This window comes from Lissotriton helveticus, chromosome 12 (assembly GCF_964261635.1).
Source record: "Lissotriton helveticus chromosome 12, aLisHel1.1, whole genome shotgun sequence".
NCBI lineage: Eukaryota > Metazoa > Chordata > Amphibia > Caudata > Salamandridae > Lissotriton > Lissotriton helveticus.
The window spans coordinates 884784991-884806430 of record NC_136073.1 but is presented as its reverse complement, the minus strand read 5'-3'; the positions used below and the strand labels follow the sequence as shown (position 1 = coordinate 884806430).

General features: G+C 48.2%; 1 protein-coding gene across 1 annotated transcript in view; it reads left to right on the top strand.

Annotated features, from left to right (window-relative positions):
- The first annotated feature begins 20279 nt into the window (after nucleotides 1–20279).
- The window catches only part of LOC144797755 (cornifelin homolog), a 71192-nt gene continuing 70031 nt past the window's right edge, over nucleotides 20280–21440 (top strand). Inside the window, exon 1 of the mRNA XM_078668515.1 lies at nucleotides 20280–20615. The gene's annotated coding sequence lies outside the window, so the exon portion shown is untranslated. The remainder of the gene's footprint in view (nucleotides 20616–21440) is intronic.

The window sequence follows — 21440 nt, the reverse complement described above, 5'->3', positions numbered from 1 at the left end:
AAGGAATGTGTTGGATTTTAGATCCAACACATTCCCTGCTGTTGCGCTAACTAGAGTAGGAATAGTAATTTATACTATTCCTGAGTCCAGCGCGCCATCTAGTGCAAGTCGTAGAAATGACTTGCGATGTAAAGCCATGCGTGGTAACAAAGCGGGCGATATAACGTCCGCGTTGTAACCTACTGCGTGGAATTTGCTCACGGTATAAAGAGACGTATTCGGGGAGAAATTGGTTGAGGCAGCTCCATTGGAAGATCGATTGCTGAGAGAACCACTGGCAGACAAGGCAATATCACTAATTTATAGGATTCTGGTGAACAATTTTCCAAAATCGCTTTTATCCACACTATGTGTGGGAGGGTATGCTCAGACGTGAGTCCCTTGCTCATTGCACCATCAGGATTCAAGCAAGCCGGGCCGACGAAGGCTGTGATGCCAGAAACCGGTCCCCGGAAGCTTGTTTCCTTCCCAGTATAAGAATTGGCTTGGTAGTTTGGTTTGCCCTGTTCCCATCATGCACTGGGACAGGAACAGACTAATTTGCATATAGCCAGGTTCTGAGCTGGGCTGGTGCATTGAGCTAAAAAACGGTGATGGATTAAAACCATGATCTCTTAACTTGGTAAGAGTATTCTGCATCATTCAGAAACTCTGTCCATCACCACCCCCTTTTTCCAAAATCGCTTTTATCCACACTATGTGTGGGAGGGTATGCTCGGACATGAGTCCCTTGCTCATTGCACCATCAGGATTCAAACAAGCCGGGCCGACGAATGCTGTGATGCCAGAAACCAGTCCCCGGAAGCTTGTTTCCTTCCCAGTATAAGAATTGGCTTGGTAGTTTGGTTTGCCCTGTTCCCATCATGCACTGGGACAGGAACAGACTAATTTGCATATAGCCAGGTTCTGAGCTGGGATGGTGCATTGAGCTAAAAAACGGTGATGGATTAAAACCATGATCTCTTGACTTGGTAAGAGTATTCTGCATCATTCAGAAACTCTGTCCATCACCACCCCCTTTTTCCAAAATCGCTTTTATCCACACTATGTGTGGGAGGGTATGCTCAGACGTGAGTCCCTTGCTCATTGCACCATCAGGATTCAAGCAAGCCGGGCCGACGAAGGCTGTGATGCCAGAAACCGGTCCCTGGAAGCTTGCTTCCTTCCCAGTATAAGAATTGGCTTGGTAGTTTGGTTTGCCCTGTTCCCATCATGCACTGGGACAGGAACAGACTAATTTGCATATAGCCAGGTTCTGAGCTGGGATGGTGCATTGAGCTAAAAAACGGTGATGGATTAAAACCATGATCTCTTGACTTGGTAAGAGTATTCAGCATCATTCAGAAACTCTGTCCATCACCACCCCCTTTTTCCAAAATCGCTTTTATCCACACTATGTGTGGGAGGGTATGCTCAGACGTGAGTCCCTTGCTCATTGCACCATCAGGATTCAAGCAAGCCGGGCCGACGAAGGCTGTGATGCCAGAAACCGGTGACCGGAAGCTTGTTTCCTTCCCAGTATAAGAATTGGCTTGGTAGTTTGGTTTGCCCTGTTCCCACCATGCACTGGGACAGGAACAGACTAATTTGCATATAGCCAGGTTCTGAGCTGGGATGGTGCATTGAGCTAAAAAACGGTGATGGATTAAAACCATGATCTCTTGACTTGGTAAGAGTATTCTGCATCATTCAGAAACTCTGTCCATCACCACCCCCTTTTTCCAAAATCGCTTTTATCCACACTATGTGTGGGAGGGTATGCTCAGACGTGAGTCCCTTGCTCATTGCACCATCAGGATTCAAGCAAGCCGGGCCGACGAAGGCTGTGATGCCAGAAACCGGTCCCCGGAAGCTTGTTTCCTTCCCAGTATAAGAATTGGCTTGGTAGTTTGGTTTGCCCTGTTCCCATCATGCACTGGGACAGGAACAGACTAATTTGCATATAGCCAGGTTCTGAGCTGGGATGGTGCATTGAGCTAAAAAACAGTGATGGATTAAAACCATGATCTCTTGACTTGGTAAGAGTATTCTGCATCATTCAGAAACTCTGTCCATCCCCACCCCCTTTTTCCAAAATCAGATTTTCTAAGGGATATAGCCAGGCCACAAGTATGACCTCGGGGATGGGGAATAGCTCAGGTATTTACAGTTGGGGCACGCACTTCAAGGTTATCTCCATGAAGGGCAGGAAGGGAATTAGCGGTTTCAACACGGGTAATACCACATGGTAGGTTACAACGCAGACGTTACATCATTCACATTGTTACCACGCATGGCATCACATCGCAAGTCGTTTCAACGACTTCCGCTAGATGGCGCGCAGGACCAAGGAATGTGTTGGATTTTAGATCCAACACATTCCCTGCTGTTGCACTAACTAGAGTAGGAATAGCAATTTATACTATTCCTAAGTCCAGCGCGCCATCTAGTGTAAGTCGTAGAAATGACTTGCGATGTAAAGCCATGCGTGGTAACAAAGCGGGCGATGTAACGTCCGCGTTGTAACCTACTGCGTGGAATTTGCTCGCGGTATAAAGAGACGTATTCGGGGAGAAATTGGTTGAGGCAGCTCCATTGGAAGATCGATTGCTGAGAGAACCACTGGCAGACAAGGCAATATCGCTAATTTATAGGATTCTGGTGAACAATTCTCCAGACCCATTGGGGCCATGGAAGGTGGCTTGGGAGAATTACATTGACCAATTGATTATGAAGATTGGGTAATAGCTATACAGGGACCAAGGGAGGTGTCCATATGATCCCCCTTCCGGACGATTAATCTGAAGCTTTCACATAGGATATACAAAGACATCAAGATAGCGTCCCCCACGTGGAACTGAATACTACATTTAAATCCCACACTCATGTTATTCACACCTTACCCTTTCAACCTAAAGGACTGAACCCAGATTATATGCAATATTATAGTATTGTATTGTTTTAGCAGTATGAAAAATATATATTAAAAAACATCACAATACACAGCTCAGTGGATACTAATATTTGATCACACAATTATACCTAGTTGTATCCAAAGGTTATCTACACTTTAAGAATTAAAAACAAATTACATCATCCATGGTACTAATAAATGTTATTACCATTTTATTTTTCAGATCTGGGGCTTGTGGGGCGTCTCTCTACCGCTCAAATGGAGGAGCCACCCAGGTAGGACCTCCCATTGCTGCTGCAGCCGACTGCATGATGTCACAGGAGAGCATGTGCATGCCGGGTGCATGCATACGACTCACAGAACAGACTGAAGCCTTATAACGGACAGGTCACCTGCTTGGACTCTGCACGACTCCTTGCTGCTGGAGTGGGTAAGACTGGTTACAGGCCTACCTGACCCTGGGGGACTCGCTGCTAAGGGCAATGTGGGGCCAAGAAACTTTTGACTATTTTCTAAGCGTCAGAGTAGACTCTTGTGTTAAGGTCTACTAGTAAGCATTCCCGGAATGTCGCCACTTGTGAATGAGGAATAACCCCAACCACATCACGAAGAGTGGATGGGATAATGATTTGCCAATGAAACACTAGAGCCCGACATCAAAGGTAAGTATGTGATTGTTTATAAATGGTGTAACCTTTCTTTAAATATGTAGAGTTAGAAATAAAATACTTCAAAAAATAAATAAATAGGTATTTGACTGGGCATTTAATTCATTGACACTGCTGTGCTCTTTGAGTTCTGAGCCGTGTATTCACACATACTCCGCACCCCCACCACCAGGGGAGCCTTTTACTGCTCGGCCACAGCTGCCACTGAGAGTCATAGTAGACTTGTCCTCCAGGATTATCTGATTGTCATTGTGAGGTGTAAAGCAGGGACTTCAGACATTTACCCATGGATAAAACACGTCAGCTGGTCCATCCTGGTAAAAGGTGTCATTGTGGCAAGCAGTCAAGTGAAAAATATCCTTCAAATTTCTGACCTTTTAAAGGTTCACAGGCCCTACCCACCTCTGCCTCCTGCTGACAAATGTCAATTTTCCCTGCATGCTGTACTTTGGCACCAGATGTCATTGTGGGGGGCTTTATGCCCTCGCCCCATCACACTCCAGCTAACAATCATCTCTTGTAATTCTGCTGTTTCCCCTTCATGCCTCTTGGCCTGCTCCTAACTTAAACTTCCAAAATTTTATAGCACCTTAGCACATTGCATTTGTTATATGGTAACCAACCGCCCTGGTTAGGTCAGCGCAGTCCTGATTTTTTACCAGCTGTCCCTGCAGATTTAGGTATATCAAGAGCAGGTGTCCTGATTTTAAGAGAGGGGCGGTAAAAAATAGAGGAAAGCCAGTTTTTAATTATCCAAAGGCAGGACGAGTTGGTAGGTCCTCTCAGAAATAAATGTAATTAACATGTGTGATGCTGGGTGCAAAAGGCACATTTAGGGGCTGATTCTGATGTGGGTTGGAAATGCTTCCCAACTGAATCGGGTTGGAAATGGTTGCCAACCCACTCGGATCGGGAGAGTCCGACCGACGGAGTACGGTGCATCCGGATGCTTCCCGATACGATTTGGTTGGACTCCCATTGACTTTAATGGGAGTATATGTTCCTAACAGCACCATAATTGGGCCCTCGGTCGGTAAGACATGTTTCCGATCCGATTTGGAAGGAGCAAATGCTGTTAGGAGGCCTTCCTAACCGCATCACAATCAGGCCCTAGGTGGGAAAGCTTTCCAATCCGCATCAGAATCGGGCCCTAAATGTAGTCCAGTAGTACCTCATTGTAGTGAAGTGCCATTTTTTGACATGGTCACCCCCACTTTTTGACTTGGATTTCATGTGATTTCAACTGGAATTGTGCTGAATTCCTGCTAACCAGGTCCCCAGTGTCAGATCTTTCCCAAAATCTGTACAATTGTTTCCCCAATTGGCAATACCTTTAGCAGCCCCTGTAAGTCCCCACTAAATGGTGCCCAGGGCCTGAGGTGCTAAAGAGGGTCCATTGGGGATGGCAGCATGAATTGTGCTACCCTCAGAGACCCTGCACTAACCTCATGCAAACTGCCACTGCAGAGTGAGTGTCTTGGTGCAGACAAAACTGAAAACACTATGTGGCACATCGTGTTTTTGGCCTGAAGACGCTGCATGCAGGATAGATATGGCACCCCTTCTGCAGGCCTTACCAGCCCTAAGGCAGGGTGCACTATCCTACATGTGATGACATAACTGCATGACATGCTATGCCCCGGTACTGGGCAGTTAAATTACTGCTAGCGCAAGTGAACAGGAAAGCAATGTTAGAACATGTGCTGGGTTCTGCTGAAACCGAGTTTCCCAGCGACAGTATGACTTCACTGAAAATATTGATGTTTGATATCAAACATCTCGAATTGATGAACCCACACTGATTCCAGAGTCAGATTTATCAATACATGCTCACAGAGGGCTTCTCAGGCAGGGGCGGCTCTAGGCTCATGGCGGCCCTGGGCAGGGAGCGTAGGTAGGGGGCCCCGGAAGAGGGGGTCTGGGCGGAGCGGAGCGCGGAGGCCAGTGAAGAGGGGAGGGGGGGCTCAGGGTGTTTGGAAGTGGAACAGAGCCGGAGGCCGCCAAATCCCTGCCAGGGGCCGCCACGCAAATATGTATTAAGGATATACATTGGCGTGGGGGGCCTGGGGTTTGGTGGCCCTGTGCAGGTGCACAGCATGCACATGCCTAAGGCCGCCCCTGTCTCAGGGATGCCCCCTGAAAACATACTAGCGTCTGGTGGGCTAACTGATTCGTTTTAGCCAGCCTGACACCAGAGATGGATTCTGGACCCCCAAGGGTCGGGACATTTGTCCTTTGCCCTTGGGAGCCCAGAAACCAGTCCAGCTCTGGCAGGGGGTGCTTTCCACCCACTCCCACAAGATGACCTGCAGATTAGCCTGCCCAGGTGTGGGAGCTTCAAAGCAGCTCCTCGGCCCTTGACGTGCCCCTCTGGTTTCTCTCGCAGGAGAGGTCGCCAACCCCCCTGTCCTGCTCCATTTTTGGTGGGAGGGCAGGGGAAAAATTAGTTAGATTAGGAGGGGTGCCCACATTCAGCCAGCACCACCCCTAGGGTGGGGCCGTCGATGTCGACCCCTCTCTTTAAATTCCTCCATCTTGTCTTGAAGAGAATTAACCAACCAGCGACAGGGTTATGCCCACTTCCCAATGGAAGTGGGCATGTGAGAGTGTAGTCATTCTAAAGGTAAGTAGCCCATTGGCTACTTCCTGGCACTCCCTCTACTGCCCCTAAATTAGGTGTTTAGGTGGCACCCCTGGGCCCAAAACCTTAGATCCTTCTGACCTGAGAAGAAAATGGACACCGAAGAGCCACAAAGAAGAGGGAGAAGAGGACTTGTGACTGACATGGTGCCAAACCTGCCGGTCTGCGTGCTGATGCCGATCACTCCACCAAAGTCGTCTCATCCTGCAGCTGTTCTCCAAGAATCCAGGAGGCCTACCTGCCTTTGACAAAGAATCAGGAACTCCCATGGATTGGTGGGACCAATGCCCTGCACACCGCAAGTAAAAACGACATCCAAAGCAATGACCGAAGAACTCACCACTGGGCCCATCATGGTGGTGGTCCCCCAGTGGAGTGGTTAGAGCCCCCCAAGAGAGAGTAGAAGCTGGCTCTCACCGAAGTTCTGAGCACCAACTGAACTCCCCACGACCTCCGCTCGTGAGGTCCATCGATTCAACCTTTGGTGCAAACAAGGATTGTTGGTAGCCAGTCTGGCCACAGACCCCTTGTCTTCACTCCTGCAAGAGGACACACCACAGTACCTGTGACCGACATCGGAAATAATCCGCTCTTGTTTTTTTTGCGTCACCTGTGTGGTGGCATCGACTGTGTGGCAGAAATTGACTTGGCACAACCACTGCTCCACTGACAGAATAATTGAGGCGAATCTTTGGTGCACCCGCTCCCAGTGACTGACATTTCCACGTGTCCCTGCATCCAGCATCCCTGGGTAAAGTAATTGAGAACTACCTGTTTCACTCAGGTCCTGGAACCCAATGACCAAAACCTAACCCCAAGTGCCCATTGGCACAAGTGTTGCAAAAGCCTGTGTGCTTTAACCCCGACTGCAATGGTCTTTGATTGACAGTCCTGCCTGTCCTCCGTCTCTTATTTGCTTGGAATCTTAAAATAGTTTGACAGTGATATAGGTTACTGCTGACCACTCTGCTCGACAGTCCTGCCCTACTTCCTTAGCCGTTCAAAAGGGGGTGATGGACGGAGCGCTTGAGCAAATCAAACACTCACCCCCTTTCATAGCCTGCAATACTGAAATTGTTTGACGTTGTCGCAGGTTACCACCGTGGATCTATATCGACCATCAGGGTAATACTTGACTGTGCTTAAAGAACTTTCTTCTGCCACTGTTTACAACTGTACGTTCGAAGCCTGCCTGATCTTACAGACTTTGATGCCTAACCTAAAATATATATAGAAATACTTGCTGTTTTTTTATAAAATGGTGTGGATCTCTTTCTTGAGTCGTGTTGTCATTTATTGACCATTGTGTGTATGCTGTGAATGTCTTGCACTCCTCTGTGTTAAGCCTAAGGCTGCTCGACCACACTACTCCTGGCCGAGCTCTTTGGGATTGCATGGCAAGCCCTGTCCACGAGTAAGGGAACCCCTGGACTCTTTACACAGTATATCAAGGCATTGATATAGCACATAAAAAGCCAGGTTCCTACACTCATTGTCTGTGTTCCTATGTTGGTGAGCGCTGTCACTTAACTAATTAGAGGCCTGATTTAGAATTTGGAGTACTTTAATTACTCTATCAGGGTGATGGAGTAAAATACCATGTCGCCCTGATGGAGTGACTGTAAACCATCAAAGTGACAGCACTGTCCTTCAAACTTTTAACCCCTGCCACGCAGGGCTAATTCCCCCGCGATGCAGGGGGAGGTGGGCCGCGCGCGGCGCCGCAGTGCTCGTGACGAGCCCAGCTCATCATGCTGCACAGCAGAGCTGAGCTCGTCACGACTCCGCCCAATACTCTGGAACGCCCGCGCAGGAGGGGAATTAGCCCCACGTGGGCGTTTCGCTGCAGTTATGACGAGCTCAGCTCGTCATGAGCACAGCTCCACTGTGCCTCATGACGAACTGAGCTCGTCATAAGCGCCGAAGGAGTTAACAGAGTCAAAACTGCCCATTATCTTGCTTTCTGGGTTTCAAAATCTGGCCACGCTAATCCATTATTATTTATTTATAGAGTAACCAGGCGTGCTGGATTTGCCGGGACAGTCCCGGATTTTGCACCTGCTGTCCTGGCAGATTTCAGTAAATTCGACTTGTGTCCCGGTTTTCAGAGGGGTTCAACTCAAAACATTGGGAGGCTGGTTAGCAACTGTTATCAGAAAGCAATTAAGGGCCAGATGTACGACGGGATTTTGCATGCGCAAACGGGATTGCAACCCATTTGCGCATGCAACAATCCTGTGGGCCATGTATTAACAGTATTTTGCGAGTTGCAAATAAATTGCGACTCGTAAAATAGTGTTTAGCTACTCGGTATTAGGAAGGGGCGTTCCCTCCCTAATAACGACCCCACAAGTCATGTATGAATGTTTTGCGACTGCAATTGCGGTCGCATAACACTTGCAATTTACTGCCCTCTTCAAGAGAGTGGTAATGCAATCGCAAAAGGAAAGGGGTCCCCAGGGGACCACTTCCCCTCTGCAAATGCAGGAGAAAATATATTTTAGGGGCATGCAGTGGTTCCAGGGCCCACTCCCTGCCCTTAAAAAATTAAACAAAAACGTTTAACTATTTTTTTTAAAGCAGTCCCAAACATGGTGGTCTGCCAGCAGGCCACCATACCTGGGAGTGCCAGCCATTCTCAATGGGGTCAAAAATGGCGAGTGCTTCATGAATATTGATGAGGCATGCAATTTGCGACCCCATTGAGAATCGCAAACAGTGTCTCTGACACTGTTGTACATGTCATTTTGCAAGTCGCAACATAACATGGTCGTACATCTAGCCCTAAATGAGTTAGGCGAGGTTGTCCAGCAGGGCGGCGGTGTTGCAGTCCTTGTTGTTCTCCAGGAGGAAGTTGAGGTCCCCTAGGAGGATGTAGTCTGTGGAGGTGAGGGCGTGCGGACTGATGAAGTCTGCGATGGCTTCGCTGAATTGTGTGCGTGGTCCCGGGGGTCTGTAGATGAGAGTGCCTCTGAGGGTGGTCTTGTGGTCGGTGTGTATCTGGAAGTGATGGTGCTCGGCGGTGGTGAGGGTGTCGTCGGAGTTGGTCGTGATGCGGATGGTGTTTCTGTGGACGATGGCAATGCCTCCTCCGGTTTGGTTGACGCGGTCCCTCCGGGTGATCTTGTAGCCCTCCAGGATGGCTATGGCGATGTCGGGGGCTGAGGAGGCGTTCATCCAGGTTTCTGTGAGGAAGGCAACGTCTGGTGATGTTGTGTCGAGGAGGTTCCAGAGTTCGACGGCGTGCCTGTGGACGGAGCGGGTGTTGAGCAGGATGCACTTGAGGTGGTTGTTGCTGGTGCTTGGCTCGGCGGGTGTGGTGCAGGTTCGGAGGCAGGTGAATTGGCAGGCTTGGCAGGTGAAGGGTCCGTGGGTGCATTTTGGGGTGGCTCGGTAGCAGGCGGGGTTTCGGCCGGCGTTGAGTGCGTGGAGGGTGGTGGCGTCGTAAGTTCGTCGGGTGCGCTGGCATCGTCGAGGAGCAGGGATCCTGGGGCTGGGCGCGGTCCAGGCGCGGACGGGCGTAGACGGGATTGCCTTTGGCGCCCAATCGGCGCGCCCGCTGCGCGCGAAGGCTGCGCGTACTCGTGGGCTCCTTATGAAGCCAAGTGGGAGGGAGGAGTAGCTGGGAGGCGGGAGCGGGGAGGCCAATGGGGTTACGGAAAGAAAAAGGGGGCGGGCCGCGAGGAAGCAGCGGCGGGAAGCGGGGAGCGGGGGGCACACCAGGGGTACAATACTAACGTAAAGGCACAAAATCTATTTAACAGAAATAAAGATAAGTACAATCACGAAATTCACAAAATGAGAGCAACAGCGGGGAAAGAAAGAAACGAGCAGCAGCGGGGGGCACCGAGGCCAGGGGCGAAACTGTGGCGCCGGGGCAGAGACGCGCTACAGCTGGCGAGCCGTGCGGCGTGGGGGGTGTCCTGGGTCAGGATATAAATGTGTGAATGAGCGATATAAATCTGTGGCCCTATATATGTGAAATGCTCCTTTTTTGTTTTAAAAATCTGGTCAAGACATATATATATATGTATTACCTACTGGCGGTCGCCAGTAGGTATATATAGTTAGGATTTTTTCTCTATGGGATTTTTGAAAATTCTATGTCTAATAACTTTGGCGTTTGTGGACGGAATTGGCTGAAATTTTCAGAAAAATGGAACATTTTGTTTCTGAGCAGCCCCTGAAAATTTGGGGGGGGTTCGTCAAGGGGGGGCCGAGAAAAAAGGGGGGTCCCAAAACGTGTTTTTAACATTGAGTTTCCCATAGGGCGGTTGGCCTCACTTTTAGCTCGAACGGCTGAATGGATTTGCACGAAACTTGGCAAAATTGTAGGGACTGGTAGCCCGATGTGCCTTTTGTAGGTCTCAATATATGTGCTTCAGTGGATTTTGAGAAATTAACGTTCAAAAAAAGATATATATCTGTAACAGCGGACCGGTCAGCGCTCCGCTACGCGTACTTTTCGCGCAACGGAGCTTTGTGAAGCGAAGCTGATTGGTTCTCCGGCGTCTGTCAACATTCCAAACAGTCCGTAGCGGCCGCCATCTTGTCTCTCGGTAGGATCGAGAGACAAGAGGAGGCCAAAGCGAAGGGGCAAATGACCATAAGGGGGCATAGTAGATCCTCGCTGACCCTCTAGGTTTGATGCGGAGGTTTTAAAAGGGTCCCGCGGGGCAAAAAAAAATAATAATAATAATAATCGAACGGTTGAATGGATTTGCACGAAACTTGGTAAAATATTAGGGACTGGTAGCCCGATGTGCCTTTGTTAGGTCTCAATATATGTGCTCCAGTGGATTTTGAGAAATTAACGTTCAAAAAAAGATATATATCTGTAACATCGCTCCGCTTCGCGTAACGGAGGTTTGCGAAGCTGATTGGTTCTCCGGCGTCTGTAAACATTGCAAACAGTCCGTAGCGGCCGCCATCTTGTCTCTCGGTAGGATCGAGAGACAAGAGGAGGCCAAAGCGAAGGGGCAAATGACCATAAGGGGGCATAGTAGATCCTCCTTGACCTCTTAGGTTTGATGTGGAGGTTTTAAAAGGGCCCCGCGGGGCAAAAAAAAAATAATAATAATAATCGAACGGCTGAATGGATTTGCACGAAACTTGGCAAAATTGTAGGGACTGGTAGCTCGATGTGCCTTTGCTAGGTCTCAATATATGTGCTTCAGTGGATTTTGAGAAATTAACGTTCAAAAACAAGATATATATCTGTAACAGCGCTCCGCTTCGCGGAGATAAAATTATATCTGTATTACCTAGCTGTTGCTAACACCAGTTAGCGACGGCTAGTAGGAGATAGCGACCATCTTGGGCCCCACTTTGCATGTGAGTGATATTTATCACTAATGACATGCAAAGTGGGCGTGCCAAGATGTTAGCGACTGGAAACAGTCGCTAACATCGCTATCTCCTATTATCAACTTTTGGAAATATTCGAGATAAGCGCGAATATCTCCAAAAAGTAGCACCTGCCCTGAGCAGTTCTTAGCCATGTTATCCAATGGGAGGTGGATAACATGGCTAAGAGCATTAGCTCGGTAATGCATGAATATCGCTGAGTTTTCAGCGATATTAATGCATTGCGGTCGTTTATTATCGTATTTGCGATAAACCTTGATAATAGCAAGGTTTATCTGCGATAATTTCTGACGATGCTTAGCGGTAAAAAAATCGTTGCTAAGCATCGTTAGGGATAAATATCGCTTAACTTTGGTAATATGCCCCAACGTCTGTTAACGTTCGATTTGAAGGAAATCAGGAAGTGTTGAAAAACATTGTCTGCGCCATCTTGTCTTTTTTCAAATGCCACACTTTTGTCGTGCACGGCAGCCATTTTAGATGCCTTGACCAGACCCACTCTCTGCACGCTGTCGATCCTTAGCATGGCTCCCCACCCTCGCAAGCATCTCCCCCAGGCAGTGGTCAGCCCCGCTTTCTGTCTTATGCATGGGTAATAAACCTCCCCCCATCTGCGCTGCTCTTCCCTGAGAATCACACCCTGTGCCCGCCCGACACCTCCCTTTCGCCCTATTCACTACCGCACCCTCTGACACTCCTCTTCCTCTGTGTCCGATTGTCCAGGCCGGTCCTAGGCTATCAGCTAGCCCTGCAGATGTAGTTTATGGCCCCAGCTGTAAAGAATCACCCCTCTTCAAAGGAGTTATAGTAGATCAAGGCCCACACTCGATGAGATTCGTCACAGCAGAAGCGTTCCTATTATCTGAAAACCATCCTGTATTGTGATTGGGGAGGGGACCGAGCCTGAAGCGGAAGATTCCAGGGATGACTCTTTGTACATCAAAGTTTTTACAATTATGTGTCACATTAAAAATATATAGCACTCCGACAAAGTAGTAAGATTATAAAACTTTAATAATTTATAAATATATACAAGAAAACAAAAATAGTAATAACATATAAACATTTTTAGGGAAAAACAACGAAGTAGCGGTCGGCTGTGCGAATAGTCCCAACGCAGCACAACGTCCAGATTTCCGGCGTGGGGCGTCGCGGGGGGTGGGTCATCAGTAGCAAACTGTTGTGCGAATAGTTCCAAGGCAGCAGAACGATGGCACCAAGGTGATGTCCAGTAAGTTGCCGCACTGGTTTTGGTATCCTACAATGCTGCTCCGAATAACGGCGTGGGGCGCCCCGGGGGAGGCGGCGTGAACGGGCCTCTCCAGGTGGAGTGTCATCTGTTGTAGTGGGGCGCCCCTTTACCGTTTCAGTTGCCATTCCGTCCGTTTTTGGTCCACTGTGTCAAAAGCCGCAATTCAGCTGAGTTGCGCCCACTCTTGCGGTGCAGCGATAGGCGGCTGTCACAGGACTCTCAAAATGGCGGCAGGCTCTTTCCTTTTTGGGCCTGGTCCACTGAAATGGCCCTGGGACACCTTGGAAATCGGACGCTTGTCTGCTAAGTCTTGGACCCCATTCTCGAAAGCGTCCCCTCCGCCTTGAGGATTTATCAAAAGTTTTGGGGGCCCCCGACTCCTGTAGGCTTCTGGTGGGGAGCGGTTGCCATGATTGCTCGCGGAATGACCACGACGGAGCTACGAGATGGTGGTGCTCTCATGCTGACGCCAGCTTCAGTCTGAAACATCCAGAAACAAGGTGGGGCTTTCATCGTTTGGGAAAAAAAAAAAGTTTTCATCCAATGAAAAGTGTTGTTTTTAGGTCATATGATCAAGCCTTCCATCATTAGGAAACCAAAAGTAAAATGAACCAATGAAAAGTTTTATAAACAAGTCACATGACCTGTTATGCGGCATAGGGTATAAAATGCGGAGAAAATACGTTGGCACGTGAGGCGGCGTCAGTAGCGGACCGATGTGCGAATAGGCCGAAGGCAACACAACGCGCCAAGATCCGGATGGCACCGAGGTGGTGTCCAGCAAGTTGCAGCACTGGTGTGGCCATCCTATAATGCTGAAAGTCGGCGTGGGGCGCCCCGTTGGCCTGTGAGTTTGCGTCAGTAGCGGACCGATGTGCGAATAGGCCGAAGGCAGCACAACGCGCCAAGATCCGGATGGCACCGAGGTGGTGTCTAGTAAGTTGCCGCACTGGTGTGGCCATCCTACAATGTTGAAAGTCGGCGTGGGGCGCCCCGTTGGCCTGTGAGATGGCGGCAGTAGCGGACCGATGTGTGAATGGGGCCAAAGGCAGCGCAACAATATTTTCGGAATAGAAGACACCACAAGGCGCTGAGATGCCAAGATCCGGATGGCACCGAGGTGGTGTCTAGCAAGTTGTGGCACTGGTGTGGCCATCCTACAATGGTAAAAGTCGGCATGGGGCGCCCTGTTGGCCTGTGAGATGGTGTCAGTAGCGGACTGATGTGCGAATGGGGCCAAAGGCAGCGCAACAATATTTTCTGACTGACACCACAAGGCGCTGAGATGCCAAGATCCGGATGGCACCGAGGTGATGTCTAAGTTGCGGACCGATGTGCGAATGGGGTCAAAGGCAGCGCAACAATATTTTCTGTATGGAAGATACCACTAGGCGTTGAGATGCCAAGATCCGGATGGCACCGAGGTGATGTCTAAGTTGCGGACCGATGTGCGAATGGGGTCAAAGGCAGCGCAACAATATTTTCTGTATGGAAGATACCACTAGGCGTTGAGATGCCAAGATCCGGATGGTACCGAGGTGATGTCTAGCAAGTTGCTGTACTGGTGTGGTCATCCTACAATGCTGAAACTCGGCGTGGGGCGCCCTATTAGCCTGTGAGATGGCGTCAGTAGCGGACCGATGTGTGAATGGGGCAAAGGTAGCGCAAGAATATTTTCTGAATAGAAGACACCACAAGGCGCTGAGATGCCAAGATCCGGATGGCACCGAGGTGGTGTCTAGTAAGGTGCACTGGTGTGGTCATCCTACAATGCTGAAACTCGGCGTGGGGCGCCCGATTAGTCTGTGAGATGGCGTCAGTAGCGGACCGATGTGCGAATAGGCCGAAGGCAGCACAACGCGCCAAGATCCGGATGTCACCGTGGTGGTTTCATAGTTGAGAGGCACTTCATCTGCAGTGGGGCGCCGAGATCCGGATGGCACCGAGGTGATGTCTAGCAAGTTGCTGTACTGGTGTGGCCATCCTACAATGCTGGTAGTCGGCGTGGGGCGCCCCGTTGGCCTGTGAGATGGCGTCAGTAGCGGACCGATGTGCGAATGGGGCCAAAGGCAGCGCAACAATATATTCTGAATTGAAGACACCACAAGGCGCTGAGATGCCAAGTTCCAGATGGCACTGAGGTGGTGTCTAGCAAGTTGTGGCACTGGTGTGGCCATCCTACAATGGTAAAAGTCGGCGTGGGGCGCCCTGTTGGCCTGTGAGATGGTGTCAGTAGTGGACCGATGTGCGAATGGGGACAAAGGCAGCGCAACAATATTTTCTGACTGACACCACAAGGCGCTGAGATGCCAAGATCCGGATGGCACCGAGGTGATGTCTAGCAAGTTGCTGTACTGGTGTGGCCATCCTACAATGGTAAAAGTCGGCGTGGGGCGCCCTGTTGGCCTGTGAGATGGTGTCAGTTGCAGACCGATGTGCGAATGGGGCCAAAGGCAGCGCAACAATATTTTCTACAATATTTTCGGAATAGAAGACACCACAAGGCGCTGAGATGCCAAGATCCGGATGGCACCGAGGTGATGTCTAGCAAGTTGCTGTACTGGTGTGGCCATCCTACAATGGTAAAAGTCGGCGTGGGGCGCCCTGTTGGCCTGTGAGATGGTGTCAGTTGCGGACCGATGTGCGAATGGGGCCAAAGGCAGCGCAACAATATTTTCTGTATGGAAGATACCACTAGGCGTTGAGATGCCAAGATCCGGATGGCACCGAGGTGATGTCTAGCAAGTTGCTGTACTGGTGTGGTCATCCTACAATGCTGAAACTCGGCGTGGGGCGCCCCATTAGCCTGTGAGATGGCGTCAGTAGCGGACCGATGTGTGAATGGGGCAAAGGTAGCGCAAGAATATTTTCTTAAGAGGAGACACTACAAGGGGCTGAGATTCGGTTACCACCGAGGTGATGTCTAGCAAGTTGCCGCACTGGTGTGGCCATCCTACAATACTGCTCCGAATAACGGCGTGGGGTGCCCGAAGGGGGGGGGGGGAGGCGGCGTGAACGGGCCTTCCCAGGTGGAGGCTCGTCTGCTGTAGTGGGGCGCCCCTTTACCGTTTCAGTTGCCATTCAGCTGAGTTTCGGCTGCTCTTGATGCTACAGCGACAGGCGGCTGCAACAGGACTCTCAAAATGGCGGCCTGTTCTTTGGATTTGGGCCTGGTCCACTAAAATGGCCCTGGGACACCTTAGAACTCGGACGCTCAATTTTTTTTCCTTTCCTGTACATGCAAAAAAAGGTAAATGTCCGGTACGTTACACGCTTCATCTGCCACGATGAACTCTCCAGAGGAACCGAAAAAAAATATAGTTATGGTAACTATACCATGCATCGTCATATGGAGAGGTGGCACCAATTAATTATAGTGCTGCATAAAAGAGAGATTTGGAGGAGAACCCCTGACCTGCTAGTACATTCATCAAAGAAGTGGCACTGACAGCATCAGAGGCAAGGGAAACGGTCCCAAATATTTAGAAGAACTTTGGAAAGATTAAAATGACATGTTTAGATTGTGGCAAATTAATTTCATGTGGACAGATGAGTGTTACTCTAATAAATACAGCATATGAACATCATCATAGTCGATGGTTGGTAGAGACATTTTGACTATATCCTGGACCTGCCCGTCCTCGCCCAAAATGGCGCCGGAAAAAATGGGACTCGTAACTCCTTGTTGTGTACTGGTTGCAGAACCTTGAAATCACGAGATACGTATGCAGTTTTGAAGCACATGGCGGGCGGGGACGAGAATTGATTGAATATTTCGACATCCCTATTGATATTAAGTTCTGATGTGTTATTGATTACTGTACTATTGAAAGTTCGAATTAACGTCACCCATGGTACTTGCCCGCAAATGTATATGTAGATAATTTTATTGTAACTGGCCCTGTCGTATTTTAATTATAAAATGTACGTCCACCGATTCCGTAACTGTTAGACACCTTAGTTCTTGCAACCTAATGGCCCGCCCGTTACGTTCCTCTACAGTGTAAATGTCTACTCATCATATACGATTACAGTTTGCTCCGTGGCCGGCCCACGTGGTTATAGGCTCGTATTTGTATAATGAAATTTTCACAATAAAGGTTTTTAAAAGAAAACATGGTAGTAGTATATACATTGGTAAAGTTTTTAATAATAGTCACTGTTTTAGAATCATTAAAAGGCAAGTGAAATAAAGCAGACCAATTACATGAAGGGTAAAAGGTATAATACGAAGGAACGCAGTAAAGATAAATGGTCAAGGGCTGTTGTGTTTTCTACTCCTGCAACATAAAGTGATCGATAAGAATCTCATATTCAGGCGTATCGGCGACTAAGACAGCAGGTCGACCCTCTTTTGCTCAACGGCTCCGTCATGGGACGAAGAAACGCTCTTTTTCTCGAAAAAAGAATATATTTTACTTGCAGGACAGTTGTAAATTTTCCGGGAAAGTACATTAGCCTGGAACATTATAACATATATTTAAGAAAAAATAATGTTCGGAAGTAATAAAAAGCGTAATTTTTAGGTCATATGACCAAGCCTTTCATCATTAGAATAAGAAAAGTAAAATGAACCAATGAAAAGTTTTATTAACAAGTCACATGACTTGTTATGCTTACGTTACGCGCTGCGCGCCCCGGATGACTTCCGGATGCGCTAACGCGGCGCGTCATATGACGCATTACGCGACAACGCAGGTCCAGAATATAGTCAAAATGTCTCCACCAACCAGCAGTCGGAACACAACCCCTTTCAGCAGGCTAAATAGTTCTGTTAAATGACAACAGAAGGGACAGGCAACAAGAACCATCAGTCAAAGAGGGGAGGGCTAGTTCTTCTCTACCGGGTTACATTGGGGCGCTACCGGAACTGATCGAATTGGTAGTCTACAGTGTTTCTGGATGTTTCAGACTGAAGCTGGGGTTAGCATGAGAGCAGCACCATTTCGTAGCTCCGTCGTGGCCATTCCGCAACCAATCATGGCAGCCGCTCTTTATCGTTATTTTGGGCGGGGTGGGTGGCGGAGCCGAGCTGTTTTGCAGCCATCATTGTGTGGAGTTCAGTTCATCTCACTAGTTTTGTATTTGTCATGAGGGGTTGTTCCTAATGTTTCTATTTTAGCGAGGTCAAAAAGAGATCCCATTAGTGGCCTACTGATTTTGCTCGATTCCTTTTCTTTTCTTTTTTTACACGATTTTTCGTTATCTGCAAAGACTAAACAGAGTATTGCGACTCTGTGTTTGTTTGTAAATAGAGAATGAACCAAAGAGAACCAATTCTAAAACAGTAAATACTTGGATAACAATCAATCAAATGGAGAGAGAAGCAGGCACGACGGATTACAACGGGGGCAAAGGCCTGCGTTAACTACCCTTCACTATCTGCAAAGAGAGAGTACTCCTAATAGAAATGAGGGGGGGGGGGGCACCATTCAAAGCAGATCAGTGTGCATAAACACGAAAATGTTTTTAATTACCACGTACTTGACATTCGACAGCTTATGATATTTGCTATTAAAAAAACATTGAAATTCTCTGAAAAAACCATAGGTTATAGACCATATATAGTTAGGAATTAGCATTTACAAAACCTTGAAAATTCACTGAAAAAACCATAGGTTATAGACCATATATAGTTAGGAATTAGCATTTAAAAAACCTTATTTTACTCACACAAAACCATTGAAATTCCATATATAGTTAGTTGCACTAACTATATATCGCGCACCCGCAATCCACTTCTGATCATGTCACATATTACATCATTCATGACATGGTCAGTGACATCACTGATGACATCACTGATTACATCTCAAATGACATCACTGATGACATCACTGATGACATCTCAAATGACATCACTGATGACATCACTGATGACATCTCAAATGACATCACTGATGACATCACTGATGACATCTCATTTGACATTACTGATCACATCACTGATGACATCATTCATGTGATAATACGATGAACCTCTTCAGACTCTAATATAACCTTAGATACACTCAGTGTAAACAGACACTCATAGACTGTCACTCATCCATGGAGTTACTCAGACACTTAGTCAGTCATGCAAAGAATCAATCACACCTCCATTTCCTCAACTATACAGTTATACACACCTTACTTATTCAAACATATACTAAAACATATTTACTCACTTATACAATCCTGGATACAAGTTCACAATGATCCATACAGCCACTCACACATTCACTGGCTCTTATGCACAGTTATTGATATATGTCAACTCTCACATGTACTGTGTTTTACATATGTACTTACTTTGACATGTAGCACTGAGATATCCATTCACTCACCAATACACTCATGCACACAGTCAACCGCCCATACAGCTGTTTCCACGTGCACTTTTGAACCCATACATCCAGTCAATCAACTGCTCACACATCTATGCAGAGAGTCATACACCTCCCAGCCACCCACACACACACTCAGTCTCCCATACAAATGCTTGGGCAACCAATCAATAACCCATACAGTTAATCATATAGCTAATGATCAACACATGCAGCAGTTTACAGAACAACAGACATAATGATGCACAAATTAAGACAGTTTAGTCACTAACCCATGCACTCAGTGAGACACATTTAATCAGTCACTCATACAGTCAGCCATGCCCCTACTAAATCCTTCATCAAGACACTTATACATCCAGTCATTCTTCAATATGTAAGACATATTTTAACTTTACAGAATTATACAGTCACTGGATGTAGTCATCAGTGATGTCATTTGAGATGTCATCAGTGATGTCATCAGTGATGTCATTTGAGATGTCATCAGTGATGTCATCAGTGATGTCACTGACCATGTCATGAATGATGTAATATGTGACATGATCAGAAGTGGATTGCGGGTGCGCGATATATAGTTAGTGCAACTAACTATATATGGAATTTCAATGGTTTTGTGTGAGTAAAATAAGGTTTTTTAAATGCTAATTCCTAACTATATATGGTCTATAACCTATGGTTTTTTCAGTGAATTTTCAAGGTTTTGTAAATGCTAATTCCTAACTATATATGGTCTATAACCTATGGTTTTTTCAGTGAATATATATATACATATATATATTTATTTATTTATCTTTTTAATGGATTTGCCTGATTGCGTAGAGTAAAGAGGGCAGGTGGAGAGATTATTGTGCACCCGAACAAGCTTAGCTTTAGATAAGTCTGTTGGCAAAATACAACTTATCCCAGCTGATTTCCAGGAGGCGAGTAAAGCACGGCTGCTGGCCCATTCCTCGCCACGGATGTGCGCAGTCTATAGCGCCTCGCGCATGAGAGGTTCCATCAGGGAGCTACTGCTCCGCGTCCTCTTTATGCCTCTGTAAACCCCTCCTCCCTGCCAGGCTGGCATCAGTGCTCGGGTTCACCCTGGCTACGGGATGCCCCTGGCTGAGCCCTGAGGCGCCGTCACCCGTTGCTTGGAAGTTCATGGTGAAGCGTCTCCATTGCAGAGGCACGCACCTCCGCCCTCTAGGCGCTGTGCGGTCAGAGAGGCGCTGCAGGTAGGGGGAGTTCATGAGGTCACGGGCGGGTGTGGGCCAGGCATCCCGCCTCATGCCTGCAGAACCGGTTTGCTTCCTCCCTTGGAAGCAGGTAAAGCGCCAACACTTCCTGGAGGCGCTCATTCTGTCGCAGAGCTCCCCGTGGGCACCTCCAGGCGGGACTAACAAGGGACCCGGGTACCGGCAGCTGGAGGCGAGCGCCAGGTCTGAAGAGAGACGACAGCGAGAGGGAAGGAGACAAGAGAGAGGTTGGTACAGTGACAACTGCGTTTAATTCTGAATATTAAAGATAACGGGGGGGGGGGGGGGGGCGGCGCGAGCAGCTCTTTGCTGTCACCTCAGTCCAGGCTGACAAGAAGGCTATTTCAGAACAGGAACCCCGGGCGAGTCCAGCGAATGCACCGGAGGCCTGGGGCACAGGAACCCATATCCGAATAGCACTAAAATCACGTCAGAGACAATGCACATTACACCTCACCAGGAACACCAGTATTGCACCTCTCCCAGCTCCGCCAGTGCACCTCTAGCGAGAGTTACAGCTCCCCCAATTATTCTAACCCTAGGACAGCACATCCATACAGCTCTGCTACAGCGCCGGAGTCCTGTGCATACTTTCCTGGTGCTGGGGACTCCACGACCCTCCCACAGCTCCGCCGGGTGTACCTCTACTGGGAGTTACAGCTCCCCCTGGTATTTTAATACAAGCACAGCGCAGCCATACAGCGCCGAAGTCCTAGGTATGCTTTCCAGGTGCTGCTTTGAACTCCATGACCCTCGCACAGCTCCGCCATTATACCCTGCCCGGGGCTCACATACCCCTCTGCAGTGTCAGTACTGGCAGGGCTTTAAGTGGGATGTAAAATCTGGAGGGTCTCTCAAAGGGGCGTGGCCAATGTAATTAAGGGCATGGCTTAAAACACCTGCACTAAAAATCTGTGCTTAGCATAGTGTGCTGCCTGACTTGTATTTTGCTGTTTCTGTCATTGCATCCAGATATATGATACAACAAGGAACATCAGAACTACAAATCCGGATTATTGGCTTTGTCAATGGTTGTTAGTTGCATAGGATAA